At 44.4% G+C, this 21855-nt stretch overlaps 1 long non-coding RNA gene across 1 annotated transcript; it reads right to left on the bottom strand.

Moving 5' to 3' along the window:
* Nucleotides 1-922: 922 nt before the first annotated feature.
* On the bottom strand, nucleotides 923-17864 carry LOC115163719 (uncharacterized). The gene is made up of 2 exons (XR_003869806.1): nucleotides 17546-17864; nucleotides 923-965 (listed from the first exon to the last, which is right to left on the bottom strand). It is a non-coding gene; the product is annotated as an uncharacterized LOC115163719 (long non-coding RNA).
* Nucleotides 17865-21855: the final 3991 nt, after the last annotated feature.

Genomic DNA, 21855 nt, shown 5'->3' with positions numbered 1-21855 from the left:
TGGCCTGGGGAGGGTAAGGTGAGGGATTGGTGGTAAGGCTAGCAGAAGGTACAGTGGTTGGGGTGTTTAAGTTGATATGTTCAGATCTGGGTTTGGGTGCCGTGGGGGAGTGTTTAGGGGAGGTGGGGATGAAGCGTAGTGGGGGCAGTTTGGGGTGCTGCGAGGTGGGATGGGGGGTAAAGGGGAGTCCTGGGCAGTAGAATGGGGGGTGGTAGGACAGGGGGTAGTGTTGGGACGAGGGTAAGTCTGGACACAGTCCAATGTCTCTACAGGGACAGAGCGGTACTTAGTTCTCTCCTTAGGGACTGGTCTCGGTCTCTCTCCATCCCTCTCTCCTTCCCTGGACACTGATCTCTCCTTAGGAACTGGTCTCTGTGCAGGGACTGGTCTCTTCCTCTGGACACTGGTCTCTGTGCAGGGACTGGTCTCTGTCCTCTGGACACTGGTCTTTCTGCAGGGACTGGTCTCTGTCCTCTGGACACTGGTCTCTGTGCAGGGACTGGTTCTCTCCTCTGGACACTGGTCTCTGTGCAGGGACTGGTCTCTCACTCCCCACAGGGCTTGGTCTGTCTGTGAACACTGCTCTCTCTTCCTCTCTCTGGTCTCCCTCTGCAGCCAGGTGTGTGTAGAACATCGTGCTCTCTCTCTGGGTGTGTGAGTGTTTGTGTGGAGTGTTTTTTGCAGGCTGGCTAGGATGCGTTTGCGGTGTCCAGGCAATGTGATTCCAATGGTCTCCAGCTGATCCTGGGTCAGCCCTTGGCATTCCAACAACGTTCCAAACCCTGCGTCCTGGAACACTGGGAAATACTGGTCCAGATGCAGCACACACAGCCACTCCCACACCGACACACAGCCCTCCGCCTCAGACATCACCACAGTGTGTGTGTGTGTGTCTCTACGTGTATATGTGTGTAGATATGTGTTTTGTGTGTATGTGGTGTGTCCAGTCAGTGTTCAGATCAAACCTGTGGAAGAAACAGGAAGACAGGTTAGGAATTCAACCTTTATCAATAGAAGTGTATAATCCAGTCAATACAATTCACTTATATTCCGTTCAGAAACACACAATCCCACGGCAACCCCCCACGGCAAACCCATGAAGAAGATGTTAGAAGACGACAGTGAGATTAGAATCTTTGTTTGAAAACCAACAAGTTCCACCTCTTGGTCAATGAACACCACTGTAAAAAAACACTGTTGACACCAGAGCAAAAGCATTACTGTTAGCAAATTCTTTCTTCCTTTTCCCCTCTCTCTCTCTCTCTCTCTCCCTCCCTCCCTCCCTCCATCTCACCTTCTCTAACCACAGATAAGAGACCACCGTCTCTAAACAGACCACAAACACCCAACAGCTAGCACACACACACACAGTATGCGCGCGCGCACACACACACACACACAGTATGCGCGCGCACACACACACAGTATGCGCGCGCACACACACACAGTATGCGCGCGCACACACACACAGTATGCGCGCGCACACACACACAGTATGCGCGCGCGCACACACACACAGTATGCGCGCGCGCACACACACACACACACACACACAGTATGCGCTCACAAACACAGTATGAGAGAAGACTCTTAGCTTATCTTCCTAAACTCTAAAGTACCTCGTCTTACAGTCAGTGATCAGCAGATCTTAATCTATGGAGGTCGAGAACAGTGCTGTCCTCTTTAAAAACACCCACCAGCAAAGATCTCTCTCTCTCTGACAAAACACACACGTATCTTTAATACACAAACTATCTGTTCTACCTCTACTGATGACTACAGTAGAGCCTCAGTAGTATAGCACGTGGACATTCTTCTCCTTTGCTGAAGGACTGTAGAAGCTGCAAGGTAAACGTTTACCCCATCTCATAGTTTCAAAAGTAACAAAAAAATTGGACAAGAGATGGAGGAGCTGTGTGACACAAGACAGCAAACCTCACATATTACACACATGTTTTCTAGTCACACATCAGCATAACAAAGAGCTCATTAGTACCAGGCAGAAAACAGTCCAATAGGTGAACTATTTTATTCTGCAACCATGAAAGACCATTAGACCAGAACAGACTGCGGGACAGAGGTGGTGTCACAGATCCGTCACAAGAGTCAACACACACACCTGTGCGGGGTGGGTAGGTGCCTCTATGTGGAGGCCACACACAACCGCTGTCTATTTTGCATGTTAAATGGATACCATTTCTGAAAGTGTGAAGAAGGACATCAGTGTCTAAAATAACTGCAAATCATTTCCTGTGGTATTTCCTGTCCTTCCTCTAACTGACAGGCCAGAGACCACAGAGAGCTCTCCTCTCTCTAATTAAATACAAATGTTTCTTATCAATCTACACACAATACAACATAATGAAAAAGCGAAGACAGGTTTTTAGAAAAAAATATATAAACTCAACAAAAAAGAAACGTCTTCTCACTGTCAACTGCGTTATTTTCAGTAAACTTAACATGTGTAAATATTTGTATGAACATCACAAGATTCAACAACTGAGACTAAACTGAACAAGTTCCACAGACATGTGACTAACAGAAATGGAAATGTGTCCCTGAACAAAAGGGGGGTCAAAATCAAAAGTAACAGTCAGTATCTGGTATGGCCACCAGCTGCATTAAGTACTGCAGTGCATCTCCTCCTCATGGACTGCACCAGATTTGCCAGTTCTTGCTGTGAGATTTTACCCCACTCTTCCACCAAGGCACCTGCAAGTTCCTGGACATTTCTGGGGGGAATGACCCTAGCCCTCGCCCTTCGATCTAACAGGTCCCAGACGTGCTCAATGGGATTGAGATCTGGGCTCTTCGCTGGCCATGACAGAACACTGACATTCCTGTCTTGCAGGAAATCACGCACAGAACGAGCAGTATGGCTGGTGGCATTATCATGCTGGAAGGTCATGTCAGGATGAGCCTGCAGGAAGGGTACACATGAGGGAGGAGGATGTCTTCCCTGTAACGCACAGCATTGAGATTGCCTGCAATGACAACAAGCTCAGTCCGATGATGCTGTGACACACAACCCCAGACCATGACGGACCCTCCACCTCCAAATCGATCCCGCTCCAGAGTACAGGCCTCGGTGTAACGCTCATTCCTTCGACGATAAACGCAAATCCGACCATCACCCAGGGTGAGACAAAACGCGACTCGTCAGTGAAGAGCACTTTTTGCCAGTCCTGTCTGGTCCAGCGACGATCGGTTTGTGCCCATAGGCGACGTTGTTGCCAGTGATGTCTGGTGAGGACCTGCCTTACAACAGGCCTACAAGCCCTCAGTCCAGCCTCTCTCAGCCTATTGCGGACAGTCTGAGCACTGATGGAGGGATTGTGCGTTCTTGGTGTAACTCGGGCAGTTGTTGTTGCCATCCTGTGCCTGTCCCGCAGGTGTGATGTTTGGATGTACCGATCCTGTGCAGGTGTTGTTACACGTGGTCTGCCACAGCGAGGATGATCAGCTGTCCGTCCTGTCTCCCTGTAGCACTGTCTTAGGCGTCTTACAGTACGGACATTGCAATTTATTACCCTGGCCACATCTGCAGTCCTCACGCCTCCTTGCAGCATGCCTAAGGCACATTCACGCAGATGAGCAGGGTCCCTGGGCATCTTTCTTTTGGTGTTTTTCAGAGTCAGTAGAAAGGCCTCTTTAGTGTCCTAAGTTTTCAGAACTGTGACCTTAATTGCCTACTGTCTGTAAGCTGTTAGTGTCTTAACGACCGTTCCACAGGTGCATGTTCATTAATTGTTTATGGTTCATTGAACAAGCATGGGAAACAGTGTTTAAACCCTTTACAATGAAGATCTGTGAAGTTGTTTTTTTAAGATTGATCTTTGAAAGACAGGGTCCTGAAAAATGGACATTTTTTTTTTGCTGAGTTTATATATACACACACTCTATTTACATAAGTATTCAGACCCTTTGCTTTGAGACTAGAAATTGAGTTTAGGTGCATCTTGTTTCCATTAATCATCCTTGAGATACTTCTTCAACTTGATTGGAGTCCAGGCACACACCTGTCTATATAAGGTCCCACAGTTGACAGTGCATGTCAGAGCTAAAACCAAGCAATTTTCCGTTGAGCTCCAAGACAGGATCGTGTCGAGCGTGACTACTTGAAGAATCTAAAATAAAATATATTTTGATTTGTTTAACACTTTTTTGGTTATACATGATTCCATATGTGTTATTTCATAGTTGACGTCTTCACTATAATTCTACAATGTAGAAAATAGTAAAAAATAAAGAATAACCCTTGAATGAGTAGGTGTCCAACTTCTGACTGGTACTGTATATTCTCTGTACATCTTCTCTGTCTATTTCTGCCATCTTGCACTTTCACTCCTTCAAGCATGAATGACTTACAGTTTCGCTTGTCTTCTCTTTCTAAGCATATACTGTGCATCTATCTTTCCAGAACTTCCATCTATCACTGTGTCCATCTTGTAACAGGGTGGAGGTGCCTCTATTAGATGTAATATGGTAGTCATGAGACTGAACTGTGAGGTTGCTATCGTCTGTTTGAACTAATTGGTTATTTCTGTTAATTTATTACTGGTGTTAATTGATTGCAGGTGTGATTGTGACCACCTGTTATCTTAAAATGGCTGCATTTCTGAGAGCCAAGAGGAAGGGAAAGGACAGAACTGCTGCTGTCTCCAAGTCCCACACCAAACTTGATATTTGCTTTGCCTGAGCTACACTACTTGAAAACTGCATGTGCTGGAGACATTGAAACCTTTTTGATTGCCACTCTCAGTCTGCTGGCCCCTACAGCTTATTTGAACCTTGTTATAATAAAGTGTTTTTGATGATCCTGTGTATTCCATAGTGGTACCCAGTTCAGTTCTCTATTGACCCTGCCCTGTCCTGTCCTACAACCTGTGGTTGCTAAACCATCTCTCTCTCCAGGCTGGTTATAACCATGTTTCTATACTGCAGAAACAATGGGGCATTCCGTTACCTGGGCAACAGAAAACAGGAATACAGATTAGAGGGGCCAGGGGGAATCATATGGACAGGATAGAGCCAGAGTTGTGATTTTAGACACCGATTAAGAGAGTTACCTGACATCTTTGACATGCTTTAAGGGAAGTAGGAGATTGTGTGTGGGTGTCAAGCTTCACATCACCTTTCAGGCACACATAAAAATACACGATGCCAGAGTTAAACTCAGTTCTTTATAAGCTGCCCTCTCAGATAGGACTATGACGTCACAAGGTGACATTTACATCACCTCAATATGAGCTACTGTCGAGTCTCCCCGCCTCACCTCAATATGAGCTACTGTCGAGTCTCCCCGCCTCACCTCAATATGAGCTACTGTCGAGTCTCCCCGCCTCACCTCAATATGAGCTACTGTCGAGTCTCCCCGCCTCACCTCAATATGAGCTACTGTCGAGTCTCCCCGCCTCACCTCAATATGAGCTACTGTCGAGTCCCCGCCTCACCTCAATATGAGCTAATGTCGAGTCTCCCCGCCTCACCTCAATATGAGTTACTGTCGAGTCTCCCCGCCTCACCTCAATATGAGCTACTGTCGAGTCTCCCCGCCTCATCTCAATATGAGCTACTGTCGAGTTCCCCGCCTCATCTCAATATGAGCTACTGCTTTATCCTCAACTGTCTCTTTCTCTGCATTTTAACACCTCTGTTTCACACCACAGGTTGCCCGTTTAGCAGACTAAATAAAAGAAACGTCTGACTCTTCACACACATCTCCAGTCACTCATCTCGGGGCTTCAGACAGACAGAGGTGTAAACATGCTGACTCAGCCAACGACCTCAAAGAGCCACTGAGATCAAACCACACACAAAACAATATCTAGGCTCTTTCTATCTCCCCTTCACTCTCCTTCATCCTCTCTGTCTCATGAAGAGATAAACATACAAAATGGGACTACAGATATAAGGTCATCATCCAAAAGGTCCCAATATGGTAAAATCAGACAAGCTAAATGTATTTCTGACCCATTGTGATTACTGAGTATGGCGGGGTACTTTGTTAGTCAGCAGCCACTAGCTGTGACTTCACTGCCAGTGAGCAAAAAAAGTTGATTTACACAAAAACACACACACACACACACACACACACTCAGCGCTGGGATTAAAAGACTGTGTAAGGAAAGTACACGACACAGTCTGGACAGAGCTTTTAGAAGTCCAGAGAGGGATGGGGAGCAGCCAGGTTACTCGAGGAACAAGGTGATATTCAATAATGAAAAAAATTATCGATAGTTACATATATCGTATGGTTTTGACAATATCGCAATATTATTTTTGCACTCGTTGGCTGTACCTGCATCAACATCACTCGTTGGCTGTACCTGCATCAACATCACTCGTTGGCTGTACCTGCATCAACATCACTCGTTGGCTGTACCTGCATCAACATCACTCGTTGGCTGTACCTGCATCAACATCACTCGTTGGCTGTACCTGCATCAACATCACTCGTTGGCTGTACCTGCATCAACATCACTCGTTGGCTGTACCTGCATCAACATCACTCGTTGGCTGTACCTGCATCAACATCACTCGTTGGCTGTACCTGCATCAACATCACTCGTTGGCTGTACCTGCATCAACATCACTCGTTGGCTGTACCTGCATCAACATCACTCGTTGGCTGTACCTGCATCAACATCACTCGTTGGCTGTACCTGCATCAACATCACTCGTTGGCTGTACCTGCATCAACATCACTCGTTGGCTGTACCTGCATCAACATCACTCGTTGGCTGTACCTGCATCAACATCACTCGTTGGCTGTACCTGCATCAACATCACTCGTTGGCTGTACCTGCATCAACATCACTCGTTGGCTGTACCTGCATCAACATCACTCGTTGGCTGTACCTGCATCAACATCACTCGTTGGCTGTACCTGCATCAACATCACTCGTTGGCTGTACCTGCATCAACATCACTCGTTGGCTGTACCTGCATCAACATCACTCGTTGGCTGTACCTGCATCAACATCACTCGTTGGCTGTACCTGCATCAACATCACTCGTTGGCTGTACCTGCATCAACATCACTCGTTGGCTGTACCTGCATCAACATCACTCGTTGGCTGTACCTGCATCAACATCACTCGTTGGCTGTACCTGCATCAACATCACTCGTTGGCTGTACCTGCATCAACATCACTCGTTGGCTGTACCTGCATCAACATCACTCGTTGGCTGTACCTGCATCAACATCACTCGTTGGCTGTACCTGCATCAACATCACTCGTTGGCTGTACCTGCATCAACATCACTCGTTGGCTGTACCTGCATCAACATCACTCGTTGGCTGTACCTGCATCAACATCACTCGTTGGCTGTACCTGCATCAACATCACTCGTTGGCTGTACCTGCATCAACATTCCAGTATCTTTCCTTCATATCTTGTTCTCTATCTTTTTAAATATGGAGACAATTTGTTTTCAGCACTTTTATTTCCATGACTGGCTCTCAAGGCTCTCTCTTGTCCCTCTGCTGCAGACATATGGTGAACAATATGTTGGAAGATCGAATCGCAAAAAAAATCACAGTATCTGTACTTATTATGGATCCCCATTAGCTGCTGCCAAGGCACCTGACCAAGGCACCTGACCACACACCTGACCAAGGCACCTGACCACACACCTGACCAAGGCACCTGACCACACACCTGACCAAGGCACCTGACCAAGGCACCTGACCACACACCTGACCAAGGCACCTGACCACACACCTGACCAAGGCACCTGACCAAGGCACCTGACCACACACTGACCAAGGCACCTGACCAAGGCACCTGACCACACACCTGACCAAGGCACCTGACCAAGGCACCTGACCACACACCTGACCAAGGCACCTGACCAAGGCACCTGAATAGTAGTCCAGGTGCGACAAACCTAGGGCCTGTAGGACCTGCCTTGTTGATAGTGCTGTTAAGAAAGTAGAGCAGTGCTTTATTATGGACAGACTTCTCCCCATATTAGCTACTGTTGTATCAATATGTTTTGACCAGGACAGTTTACAATCCAGGGTTACGCCAAGCAGTTTAGAGTCAACCTCGAACTTGCTCATTCCACATTATTCATTGCAAGATTTAGTTGAGGTTTAGGGTTTAGTGAATGATTTGTCCCAAATACATGCTTTTAGTTTTGCAGTTATTTTAGTCACTTTAGTAGCTGACGTGTATAGTGTTGAGTCAGCCACATACTAGACACACTGGCTTTACTTAATGCCAATGGCATGTCGTTAGTAAAGATGAAAAAAGTAAGAGGCCTAGACGCTGCCCTGGGAATTTCCTGATTCTAACCTGGATTAGACAGGTAAACTCTTTATCCACAATATAGCAACCGGGGTGTAAAGCCATAACACATATGTTTTCCAGCAGCAGACTATGATCGATAATGTCAAAAGCCGCACTGAAGTCTAACAGCCCCCCCCAATCTTTTTATAATCATGTCTCAGCCTATCATCAGTCATTTGAGTAAGTGCTGTGCTTGTTGAATGTCCTTCCCTATACGTGTGCTAAAAGTCTGTTGTCAATTTATTTACTGTAAATTAGATTTATTTTATTTTATTTAAACCTTTATTTAACTAGTTAAGTCAGATAAAAACAAATTCTTATTTACAATGACGGTCTAAACCAAAAGCCCTCCTCTGCAGGGATGGGGCTGGGATTAAAAAAATTCATTAAATAAAAATGATAGGACAAAACACACATCACGACGAACCCCAACAACTACATAAAGAGAGACTTAAGTCAACAACACAAGACAACACATCATGGTAGCAACACCACATGACAACAACATGGTAGCAACATAACATGGAAGCAGCACAAAACATGGGTACAAACATTATTGGGCACAGACAACAGCACAAAGGTAAGAAGGTAAAGACAACAATAGATTAGGCAAAGCAGCCACCACTGTCAGTAAGAGTGTCCATGATTGAGTCTTTGAATGTAGAGATGGAGATAAAAACTGTCCAGTTTGAGTGTTTTTTGCAGGTCGTTCCAGTTGCTAGCTGCAGTGAACTGAAAAGAGGAGCGACCCAGAGATGTGTGTGCTTTGGGGACCTTTAACAACAATGTGACTGGCAGAACGGGTGTTGTATGTGGAGGATGAGGGCTGCAATAAATATCTCAGATAGGGGGAGTGAGGCCTAAGAGGGGGGTTTATAAATAAGCATCAACCAGTGGGTCTTTGCAACGGGTATACAGAGATGACCAGTTTACAGAGGAGTATAGACTGGAGTGATGTGTCTTATAAGGAGCATTGAATGGCAAATCTGATGGCCGATCGGTAAAGAACATCTAGCCGCTTGAGAGCACCCTTACCTGCCGATCTATAAATTATGTCTCCGTAATCTAGCATGGGTAGGATGGTCATCTGAATCAGGGTTAGTTTGGCAGCTGGGGTGAAATGAGGAGCGATACGATAGAGGAAACCAAGTCTAGATTTAAACTTTAGGCCTGCAGCTTTGATTATGTGCTGAGAGAAGGACAGTGCACACCGTCTAGCTATACTCCCAAGTACTTGTATGAGGTGACTACCTCAAGCTCTAAACCCTCAGAGGGTCGTAATCACACCTGTGAGGAGAGGGGCAGTCTTCTTACCAAACCACATGACCTTTGTTTTGGAGGTGTTCAGAACAAGGCTAAGGACAGAGAAAGCTTGTTGGACACTAAGAAAGCTTTGTTGTAGAGTATTTAACACAACATCCAGGGAGGGGCCAGCTGAGTATAAGACTGTATCATCTGCATATAAATGGCTGAGGAGAGCATCCTACTGCCTGAGCTATGTTGTCAGTGTAAATTGAGAAGAGTGTGGGGCCTAGGATCAAGCCTTGGGGTATTCCCTTGGTGACAGGCAGTGGCTGAGTCAGCAGATGTTCTGACTTTATACACTGCACTCTTTGAGAGAGGTAGTTAGTAAACCAGGCCAAAGACCCCTCAGAGACACCAATAGTCCTAAGCCGGCCCACAAGAATGGAATGGTCTAGTCTCAAAAAGCTTTGGCCAAGTCAATAAAAATTGCTTAGAATCAAGGCAATGGTGACATCATTGAGGACCTTTAAGGTTGCAGTGACACATCTATAGCCTGAGCGGAAATCAGATTGCATACCAGAGAGAATATTATAGACGTCAAGAAAGCCAGTAAGTTGATTATTGACAGAGAGAGAACTGCTCCTTAAAGTTTTTCCAACACTTTTGATAAACAGGTAAAATAGAAATTGTTAGGATCAGCTTGATCTCCTCCTTAGAAATAAAGGACACACTATGGCTGCCTTCCAACCAATGGGCACCTCCCCAGAGAAGAGACACAAGTTAAAAAGGTCAGAGATAGGCTTGGCGATGATAGGGGGTGCAACCTTCTGGATCTAAACCATCTGACCCAGATGTTTTTTTGGGGTCAAGTTAAAGAACCTCCTTTAGCACCTCAGACTCAGTGACCGCCTGCAAGGAGAAACTTTGTAGCGTGGCAGTGGAAAAAGAGGGAGGAGCATCGGGGCTAGTCGCATTAGAAGGGGTGGGAGTAGAGGAAATGTTGGATGGGCAATGAGGCATGGCTGAGTCAAATAGGAATCCTGACATAATGAAGTGGTGATTAAAGAGCTCAGCCATGTGCTTCTTGTCAGTAACAACCACATCAACTTTAAGGGACATGGGCAGCTGTGAGAAGGGTTTATCCTCGAGGTCTTTAACCGTTTCCCAGAACTTCTTGGGGTTAGACCCACAGAGAGAGAACTGCTCCTTAAAGTAACTAACATTGGCTTTCTGGATAGCCTGAGTGCACTTATTTCTCATTTGCCTGAACGAGAGCCAGTCAGCCTGAGTATGTGTGTGCCGAGCCTTTCGCCAAATGGAATTATTGAGGTGGGGGTAACTCTGCCAGATCCCGGTCGAACCAGGGACTGAACCCGTTTTTAATTCTCATTTTCTTTGAGGTGTTTGTTTACAATACCACTGAAGATATAAAAATGAGGGGATCAAGCTGATTCTATACCAATTTCCAGAGGCCAGGTCAGGAATGAAGACTTGCTCATTCAAGTTTTTTAGCAAGCGTCTATAACAAATCAGGACAGGTTGTTTCACTGAGAAGCCAGTGTGAACACGGTTGTAAAAGTGATCACTAAGGTCATTACAGAAAACACCTGACTGATACCCATCAAGATTATTTGTGAGGATAACATCAAGGAGAGTAGCCTTTTTTTTTGAGTGTTTGGAGTCATATCTTGTGGGATTGGTAATAACCTGAGAAAAATTTAGGCAGTCCCATTGCTTTAGGACTTGGTCAGGTGGTTTAAGCATGTCCCAGTTTAAAGGCACCTAGCAGGACGAATTCAAACTTAATGTAAGGTGAGAGCTTAGGGAAGGTTAGGGAAGGTAGGGCACAGGCCGGTGCTGATGGTGGAATTGTATCTGGTCAAACATAATTTTTCCAAAAGTTTACTAAGGGTTGGTAACAGGCTGATTGGTCAGCTATTTGAGCCAGTAAAGGGGGCTTTACAATTCTTGGGTAGTGGAATGACTTTCGCTTCCCTCCAGGGCTGAGGGTACCACTTTCTAGTAGGCTTAAATTGAAGATATGGCAAATAGGAGTGGCAATATCGGCTGCTATTACCTGCAGTCATTTTCCATCCAAGTTGTCAGGACCCCGGTGGCTTGTCGTTGTAAAAAACTTTTTCCACCTCTTCCACACTCACATCTACGGAATTCAAAATTGCAACGCCTGTCTTTCATAATTTCTTCAGATATACTTGGATGTGTAGTGTCAGCGTTTGTTGCTGGAAAAATTACGCCTAATTTGCTATCTCGGCAATTAAAAAATATTCAAGTTGTGATGAATGAGCCAATCTGATTCAGTGAATGATAGCGCGGAGTTTGGTTTTTTGCCCAAATGTAATTTAAGAGGTGCTCCATTCTTTAAGGTACTATCATTCGTTTATGTCATTTATCTTTGTTTCATAATGTATTTCGTTGCGTTCTTCTTCTTTTTTTTATTCAGTTTATTCACATGATTTCATGTCAACTAGCATAGCTAGCATGTCAGCTAGCATGGCCATCAGCTAGGCATGTCAACTAGCATGACCATCAGCTAGCATGGCATAAGCACTAGCCCATGGCATCACCTAGCATGTCACTAGCATGGCCATCAGCTAGCATGGCCAACAGCTAGCATGTCAAACTAGCATGGCCCAACAGCTAGCATGTCAACTAGCATGGCCAACAGCTAGCATGTCAACTAGCATGGCCAACAGCTAGCATGGCCGCATGGCCAACAGCTAGCATGGCCGCATGGCCAACAGCTAGCATGTCAACCAGCATGGCCACAGCTAGCATGTCAACCAGCATGGCCACAGCTAGCATGTCAACCCAGCATGGTCAACAGCTAGCATGTCAACCAGCATGGTCAACAGCTAGCATGTCAACCAGCATGGTCAACAGCTAGCATGTCAACCAGCATGGTCAACAGCTAGCATGTCAACCAGCCTGGTCAACAGCTAGCATGTCAACCAGCATGGTCAACAGCTAGCATGTCAACCAGCATGGTCAACAGCTAGCATGTCAACCAGCATGGTCAACAGCTAGCATGTCAACCAGCATGGTCAACAGCTAGCATGTCAACCACATGGTCACAAGCTACCAGTCAACCAGCATGGTCAACAGCTAGCATGTCAACCAGCATGGTCAACAGCTAGCATGTCAACCAGCATGGTCAACAGCTAGCATGTAACCAGCATGGTCAACAGCTACCATGTCAACCAGCATGGTCAACAGCTACCATGTCAACCCAGCATGGTCAACAGCTAGCATGTCAACCAGCATGGTCAACAGCATAGCATGTCAACCAGCATGGTCAACAGCTAGCATGTCAACCAGCATGGTCAACAGCTAGCATGTCAACCAGCATGGTCCAACAGCAGCATGTCAACCAGCATGGTCAACAGCTACCATGTCAACCAGCATGGTCAACAGCTACAATGTCAACCAGCATGGTCACCAGCTCGCATGTCAACCAGCATGGCCAACAGCTAGAATGTCATACCAGCATGGCCATCAGCGGTTGTAGAAAAAGTACCCAGCATGTCATACTTGAGTAAAAGTAAAGATAACTTAATAGAAAATTACTCAAGTAAAAGTCTCCCAGTAAATACTACTTTAGTAAAAGTATTTGGTTTTTAAATATACATAAGTATTAAAAGTATAAATAATTTCAAATTCCTTACATTAAGCAAACCAGGTGGAGCCATATTATTATTTTTTTATTTTTTATTACGGAGAGCCAGGGGCACACTTTAACACTAAGACATTTGTGTATAGTGAGTCTGCCAGATCAGAGGCAATAGGGATGACCAGGGATGTTTTCTTGATAAGTGCATGGCCATTTTACAATTTTCCTGTCCTGCTACACATTCAAAATGTAACGAGTGCTTTTGGGTGTCAGGGAAAATGTATGGAGTAAAAAGTAATCCTTTTGTAGTTAAGTAAAAGTACAGATACCCCCAAACTTCTTAAATAGTACAATAAAGTATTTTTACTTAAGTACTTAACACCACTGGCCATCAGCAAGCATGGCCAACAACTAGCATACTGGGGTTAAAGCAAAAACAAATCCCATGACTGAAATTTAAATCAATCGCAGATGATTACCGCCCCATGGCACTCACGTTAGTAGCAATGAAGTGCTTTGAAAGGCTGGTCATGGATCACATTAACAGGCATCCTCCCGGAAACCCTAGAGCCACTCTAATTTGCATACCGCCCCAACAGATCCACAGATGACGCAATCTCAATCGCACTCCACACCGCCCTTCCTCACCTTGACAAAAGGAACACCTATGTGAGAATGCTATTCATCGACTACAGCGCAGCATTCAACACCATAGTGCCCACGAAGCTCATCACTACGCTAAGACTCTGGGACGAAACACCTACCTCTGCAACTGGATCATGGACTTCCTGACGAGCCGCCCCCAGGTGGTAAGAGTAGGCAACAACACGTTGATCCTTAACACTGGGGCCCCTCAAGGGTGTGTACCATGTCCCCTCCTGTATTCCCTGTTCACCCACGACTGCGTAGCCAAGCACGACTCCAACACCATCATTAAGTGACATGACACAATGTTTTTTTTCAACAATTGTTTACAGACAGATTATTTCACTTATAGCTCACTGTTTCACAATTCTAGTGAGTTCAGAAGTTTGCATACACTAAGTTGACTGTGCCTTTAAACAGCTTGGAAATGTCCAGAAAATGATGTCATGGCTTTAGAAGCTTCTGATAGGCTAATTGACATCATTTGAGTCAATTGAGGTGTACCTGTGGATGTATTTCAAAAGCCTACCTTCAAACTCAGTGCCTCTTTGCTTGACATCATGGGGAAATCAAAAGAAAATCAGCCAAGACCTCAGAAAAAAAATTGTAGACCTCCACAAATCTGGTTCATCATTTGGGGGAAATTTCCAAACGCCTGAGGTAACACGTTCATCTCTATAAACAATAGTACGCAAGTATAAACACCATGGACCAACGCAGCCGTCATAACCACTCAGGAAGGAGATGCGTTATGTCTCCTAGAGATGAACTTACTTTGGTGTGAAAAGTGCAAATCAACTCAGAACAACAGCAAAGGACCTTGTGAAGATGCTGGAGGAAACAGGGTACAAAAGTATCTATATCCACAGTAAAACGAGTCCTATATCGACATAACCTGAAAGGCCGCTCAGCAAGGAAGAAGCCACTGCTCCAAAACCGCCATAAAAAAAGCCAGACATACGGTTTGCAAATGCACATGGGGACAAAGATGGTACTGTTTTGGACAAAATGTCCTCTGGTCTGATGAAACAAAAATATAACTATTTGGTCATAATTACCATCATTATGTTTGGAGGAAAAAAGGGGGAGGCTTGCAAACCGAAGAACACCATCCCAACCGTGAAGCACGGGGGTGGCAGCATTATGTTGTGGGGGTGCTTTGCTGCAGGAGGTACTGTGTGAACTTCACAAAATAGCTTGGCATCATAAGGGTGGAAATGATGTAGATATATTGAAGCATCTCAAGACATCAGTCATGAAGTTAAAAGCTTGGTCGCAAATGGGTCTTCCAATGGACAATGACCCCAAGCCAAAATTCACCCAACTTATTGTGGGAAGCTTGTGGACGGCTACCTGAAACGTTTGACCCGAGTTAAACAATTTAAAGGCAATGCTACCAAATACTAATTGAGTGTATATAAACTTCTGACCCACTGGGAATGTGATGAAACAAATAAAACTGAAATAATCATTCTCACATTCTTAAAATAAAGTGGCGTTCCTAACTGACCTAAAACAGGGAATTTTTTACTTGGATTAGATTTTAGGAATTGTGAAAAACTGAGTTTAAATGTATTTGGCTAAGGAGTATGTAAACTTCTGACTTACAGGAGGTAGCGAAGAGAAAACATTCGATGTAGCCAAAGTCTATAGGGTCCCCTAGGAACACTTATCAACAATTTGGTTAGCTAACTTGTCACAAAAACTCCTCCCAGGCATTTTAATTCGTTGTTATGTCAAAAAACACTGTTCAAAGTGCCCACTATTACATTCTAACAAAAAAAATTGAATAATTCTATTTCCATGATTCCAACAGTTCACCCAAGTGTTTTGCGCTAAATCGCAAGTCAAATCGCATTTGCAACATTTGGTTATACATAAGGCCTAGATTGTTTTCACATATCGTGCAGACCCTCATGGCAGTGTGGAAATGATCTCAAATGAGTGCAGGAATGCAGAAATTGATGAAAATGCTGAAAATAATTTTGGGTTGAAGTTTAATTGATCAGAATGGAGAAAGACCCATTGAAATCACTTGTGTTTTGCCACCCTGGGTCACTCACTACTCATAAAGCAAATGTAGACTTGTATTATTCAAAAACATAAAATACCGACACATTGTTTTTTATACTGGTGATATATTTTGGCCATATCACCTAGCCCAACCACGACTTAGTTCTTAGCTTCTGATTCAGGATATTCTAGTATCTTCCTCTTAGATCTCAGGTCTGCTTTTGACAACCGTAGGCCACAACATCCTCCTGCAGCGTCTCAGAGAGCACACTGCTATCTCTCTAACAGCTCTGAATTGATTCTCCTCCTAACTCTCCAATAGGAAGCAATACATCACTATTGGAGAGACCAGATCAGAGGATTCTACAGTCACATGCGGTGTCACTGCTTGGGCCTATCCTGTTTTTAAATGACATTTCTATTTATTAGGGATCTTCCTGGGGTCCAATAGCATTCAGGCACTAACATTACATATAAAACAAAAGATGAAACAGTACATCATATGACATTACTACACCACTACATATCTAAATGCAAAAGTTATAATACCACATACAACAATATTACAATGTACGTGTGTGTAGAGTGCGTGTGCTGGCGCTTGTGTGCGTCGATACCTTTGTGTGTGTCTCTTCACAGTCCCTGCTGTTTCATAAGGTGTATTTTGAGCCCAACCTACATCAGCAACCTCATCTCAATCAGCGAGCCACCTAGCAGTCCCCGCTCCAGCCACTCCCTACTGCTTCAAGTCCCCAAGACACGTCTCCGAACTATGGGGGGGCCAAGCCTTCCGCTGCCTTGCCCCTCACCTATGGAATGCTTAAAGCCCTCTAGTCGCAATCTGTAATGATTTTGGCACCTAGCCCACTACTGCCCTTTTACCTGCCTTGATTTTAAATGTATGTGGTTTTTAATTGTATAGATTTTTTTTTCTCAGTAGAGCTTTGAGATAACTGTAATGAAAAGCACTATACAAATTAAATGTATTATGATTTTGTGTGTTATAATAATAATAATAATAATGGTGAGGGAATTTGTAATATTGTTCTAATTGTAGACATACAGTTACATAGTATTGTTTAACTATTCCCCATGTTAATGGGGCGCTAAATACATGGCTCTGCCAAGCACCTGTCAAATCTGCACCTGTAGTTTGGACGACGGCGGAACACCGACAGAGGTGCACATTAACTCAGTCTATTCCAGTAACACAACTCCCATTTCACTCACGGAAATAACTTGTTAATATTGTAAATGATTGATTTATTATCCTGTAAATTGAGCGGACGTGAGCCCTGAGATCCGATAAGAAAACACAATCCCTCTGGGATAAACACCGTGTCAGCGTTTTACAATAATGGAGACGGGGTCCTCGCTTCTCCGTCGTTTAAACTATAACCTAAATCTACTACAAAAGAAGGAAAAACGCTTCTAGGCGTTTATCATTTTATTTTCTCCACGATGAAACGCTACAGGCGGTCATTTTAATACATGAACTAACTAACTGCCCGTTTACAATCCTACAGGTTGCTCTAAAAACCTAGCTAGACTTGACAATAACATCCGAGTTTAGGCTGTTATGCCTTCGCAACTATACTACAAAGTGCAGAGGAATTCTTTACAAATTCACCTCATTACAAAATCTGTTTTGGTCCTTTCTTTCCTGACGTTTTTCAATTATAAACTCTCCAGAAAATGTAAAATATATCTGATTTACCTTGTCTGTGTTTTGAACAGTTTCCCTGCTGACTGGAGTTGAGGTTTGGTGGTATTTGGGGATGTTTCAGGGGGATGTTTCAGGGCGAGTTCGTCAGTATCTTTTCTCACGCTTCAAAAGCAGCAAAGACACAAATCCACCGAAAACTTCCGCCGCGGTCACGTGACCGATTACAATTCAGAAGGAGCACAGTCCGGTTTTCAGCCAGTCCACTTTTCAACCTATGAAGAACACACAGACAGGGAACCAGTTCCACACAAATGTACGTTTTGGAGACGAATCGCAGGCTAACAAGTTATTTCTGGACATTAGTAGCAACGTGGGGACAATTCGGTCAGGTGCTTTGCAACAGGAGCCATTCTGTCTAAAACGATCGGTCCATTCTGCGTGGAAACATAAAATAGCAACACTGGACATTGTATTCACATCCATATTTCTGAGTGATTCTAGGACGGTGTGTCGTGTCGTTTTCAACCACATGAAGGCGACAAGTGACTGCTGTAGTGTTGAGGCTACAGTAACGAACTCCATGGGATGAGAGTTTCTTTCACTGGCGCTGAAAAGTAGGCCTATGCCTGCAGTCAGAGTCGATCTGTCCTAACAACTCTCCCGGAGACCAATATATATATAGGCCTACGTTATTTCTGTGAATACATATGGATTTCCTCATCTGCAGGCATCTTCTACTCAGACTAGTTGAGTAGGCCTAGATATTACATAAATCCAATCCCTTAGGACCAAGGCTATTGTGGTTTATGGGATTGTATTGCCCTTAGGACCAAGGCTATTGTGGTTTATGGGATTGTATTGCCCTTAGGACCAAGGCTATTGTGGTTTATGGGATTGTATTGCCCTTAGGACCAAGGCTATTGTGGTTTATGGGATTGTATTGCCCTTAGGACCAAGGCTATTGTGGTTTATGGGATTGTATTGCCCTTAGGACCAAGGCTATTGTGGTTTATGGGATTGTATTGCCCTTAGGACCAAGGCTATTGTGGTTTATGGGATTGTATTGCCCTTAGGACCAAGGCTATTGTGGTTTATGGGATTGTATTGCCCTTAGGACCAAGGGCTATTGTGGTTTATGGGATTGTATTGCCCTGAAAGTGGCATAGGTCTATTCGATTTTTTCCCACAAAAAAAAATAGCATGAGATGATTAGGCTACACAATAAAGACGTTGGATGCAGATTATAAATTCATTTTATTGTCCGAGGGGAAACATGGTCTATGTAGGACACAGTGCTGCAGAATAAAGACTACATTATAAACCTATGTCCCTCCTTTTCCATTGGCTTGCAGCTGTGTGGAGGTATAGGCATAGCCTGTAGCGGGGAGAAGGGGTAGAGGAGGAGGGGAGAAGGAGAGGAAATGGGGAAGACAGGAAAGACAGTGACTCACCCCTGGTCTAGCATCCATGGTGGGGTCGATCCGTGGGTGGCAGGGAGACGGGCCTTCATGCGCATTGTGGAGCCTTCTAAACTGAGACAGTGGTACAGATACACATTTGGGTTCCAGGTCGTAGTTGCCTGATGACTCACCCTGAATGTAATTCCACTGCTCTATCAATCGCTACATACATTCAGTCTGAATCTGCCATCCTAGAAGACATTTCTGAGACTTCATTTCAAAATGAGGGGCGTTGTATAAATCAAATGATTCAGCGATTGGATCGTCTCTAACAAATCTAACCAGTGGAAAAACATACGTTGCTTATGCCATGTAGGCCGACTCTGGCCCAACCCATTGGTTTATGGGACCAATCAGAACAGTCAGAATGTTTATGCGTTCTATAAATTATAGGGGAGGGAGGCAAATCCAGACTCATCGTGGAGAAGAAACATCAGTTTGGTGATGTGGACAGGTAGCCAGGCAACTGGTCACAGTTTGCCTTATTTACAGTGCAGGACAAAACAAAACAAAAATTGACAAACTTAAAAAAAACATGAGGCTTAAACTGGGTTTTAGACTAGGCCCATTTGTCATGGGCACTGAAAAGTTACATGCTGCCACATGAAAATGCTGTTATCTAGGTAATTTCCTTATTAGGTGACACCAGAGGACAGCATGTGGGAGCTCAGGATGACAGAGGAGTTTCCCACTAATAATGACCAGTTGGAGGGCCGTTTTAGTGGATTGTTCCCAGTATGTGGTAAATTCCCACTTGGTTACGAATGCAGCATTCATGTATAGCCAAGCCAGACAGCAAACCCAATCAAAAAACGAAATATGTAAAATCACAATTAACATTCTCCAAAACATAATGTAGCCTAACATTACAGAACGTAGTACTGAATGTTAATGAAAATCATTTTCAAATAGTAAAAAATAATACATTCCAAAATGTTCTGGTTATCAAATAGTGTACTTTACCAAACTTGTCTTGGCATGCACATAAAATTGTGCGAACGCCATAATACCATAGAAGAAGATAACAGGATTTGCAAACAAAAACGTGTCCAACAGTGCCTTCGGAAAGTATTCAGACCCCTTGAATTTTTCCACATTACAGCCTTGTTCTAAAATTTATTAAATTAAAAAATGTACACACATTAGTCCATAATGACAAAGCGAATACAGGTTTTAGGATTTTTTTGCAAAGGTTTAAAGAAATAACAGAAATACCTCATTTACAGAAGTATTCAGACCCTTTGCTATGAGACTAGAAATTGAGCTCAGGTGCATCCTGTTTCCAATGATCATCCTTGAGATGTTTCTACAACTTGATTGGAGTCCACCTGTGGTCAATTCAATTGATTGGACATGATTTGGAAAGGCAAACACCTGTCTGTATAAGGTCTAGCATGTTGACAGTACATGTCAGAGCAAAAACAAGCCATGAGTTGGAAGGAATTGTCCGTTGAGCTCAGAGACAGGATTGTGTCGAGGCACAGATCTGGGGAAGGGTACCAAATCATTTCTGCAGCATTGAAGGTCCCCAAGAACACAGTGGCCTCCATCATTCTTAAATGGAAGAAGTTTGGAACCAACAAGACTCTTCCTAGAGCTGGCCGCCCCGCTAAACTGTGCAATCGGGCGAGAAGGGCCTTGGTTAGGGGGGTGACCAAGAACCCGATGGTCACTCTGACAGAGCTCCAGAGGTCCTCTGTGGAGATGGGAGAACCTTCCGGAAGACAACCATCTCTGCTCCACCAATCAGGCCTTTATGGTAGAGTGGCCAGACGGAAGCCACTCCTCAGTAAAAGGCACATAACATCCAGCTTGGAGTTTACCAAAAGACAGCTAAAGACTCTCAGACCATGAGAAACAAGATTCTTTGGTCTGATGAAACCAAGATTAACCTGAATGCCAAGGGTCACATCTGGAGGACATCTGGGACCATCCCTACGGGGAAGCACTGTGGTGGCAGTATCATGCTGTGGGGATGTTTTTCAGCGGCAGGGACTGGGAGACTAGTCAGGATCGAGGGAAAGATGAACAGAGAAAAGTACAGAGAGATCCTTGATGAAAACCTGCTCCAGAGCTCTCAGGACCTCAGACTGGGACGAAGGTTCACCTTCCAACAGGACAACAACCCTAAGCACACAGCCAAGACAACGCAGGACTGACTGGCTTCGGGACAAGTCTCATTGTCCTTGAGTGACCCAGCCAGAGCCCGGACTTGAACCGATCGAACATCTCTGGAGAGACCTGAAAACAGCTGTGCAGCGACACTCCCCATCCAACCTGACAGAGCTTGAGAGGATCTGCAGAGGAGAATGGGAAAAAACTCCCCAAATACAGGTCTGCCAAGCTTGTAGCATCATACCGAAGAAAATTTGAGGCTGTAATCGCTGCCAAAGGTGCTTCAACAAAGTACTGAGTAAAGTGTCAGAATAGTTCTGTAAATGTAATGTTTTGCAAAACATGCAAAACATCTAAAAACCTGTTTTTGCTATGTCATTATGGGTTATTGTGTGTAGATGAGGGTGGAAAAACGATGTAATCCATTTTAGAGTAAGGCTGCAATGTACAAAAAGTGGAAAAAGTCAAGGGGTCTGAATCCTTTCCGAATGCACTGTACGTGTGTGTGTGTGTGGTGTGTTGTGTGTGTGTGTGTGTGTGTAGGTGCTTCACTAAGCCTACTGTCTCTTACTATAGGGCAGGATGTAGCCCTGTGACAGTTCAAAGAACAATCATGTCCCTTCAGAGTCGCCTGTCCCAGAAGTCCCATGGTAACCAAACTTAATTACTTTAAGTATGTGATACATTGTAAACTACCAAACCATGTCTGTGTTTTGAGAAATAGGCCTAAAAACAGAGGGAGTACTGCAATGATTTGGCCTGTTCCCATTTCAGGCCCCAACTCCT

Source organism: Salmo trutta, chromosome 26 (genome assembly GCF_901001165.1).
Source record: "Salmo trutta chromosome 26, fSalTru1.1, whole genome shotgun sequence".
NCBI lineage: Eukaryota > Metazoa > Chordata > Actinopteri > Salmoniformes > Salmonidae > Salmo > Salmo trutta.
Note: the sequence above shows the minus strand (reverse complement) of the source record. Positions and strands in the feature narration are given on the sequence as shown.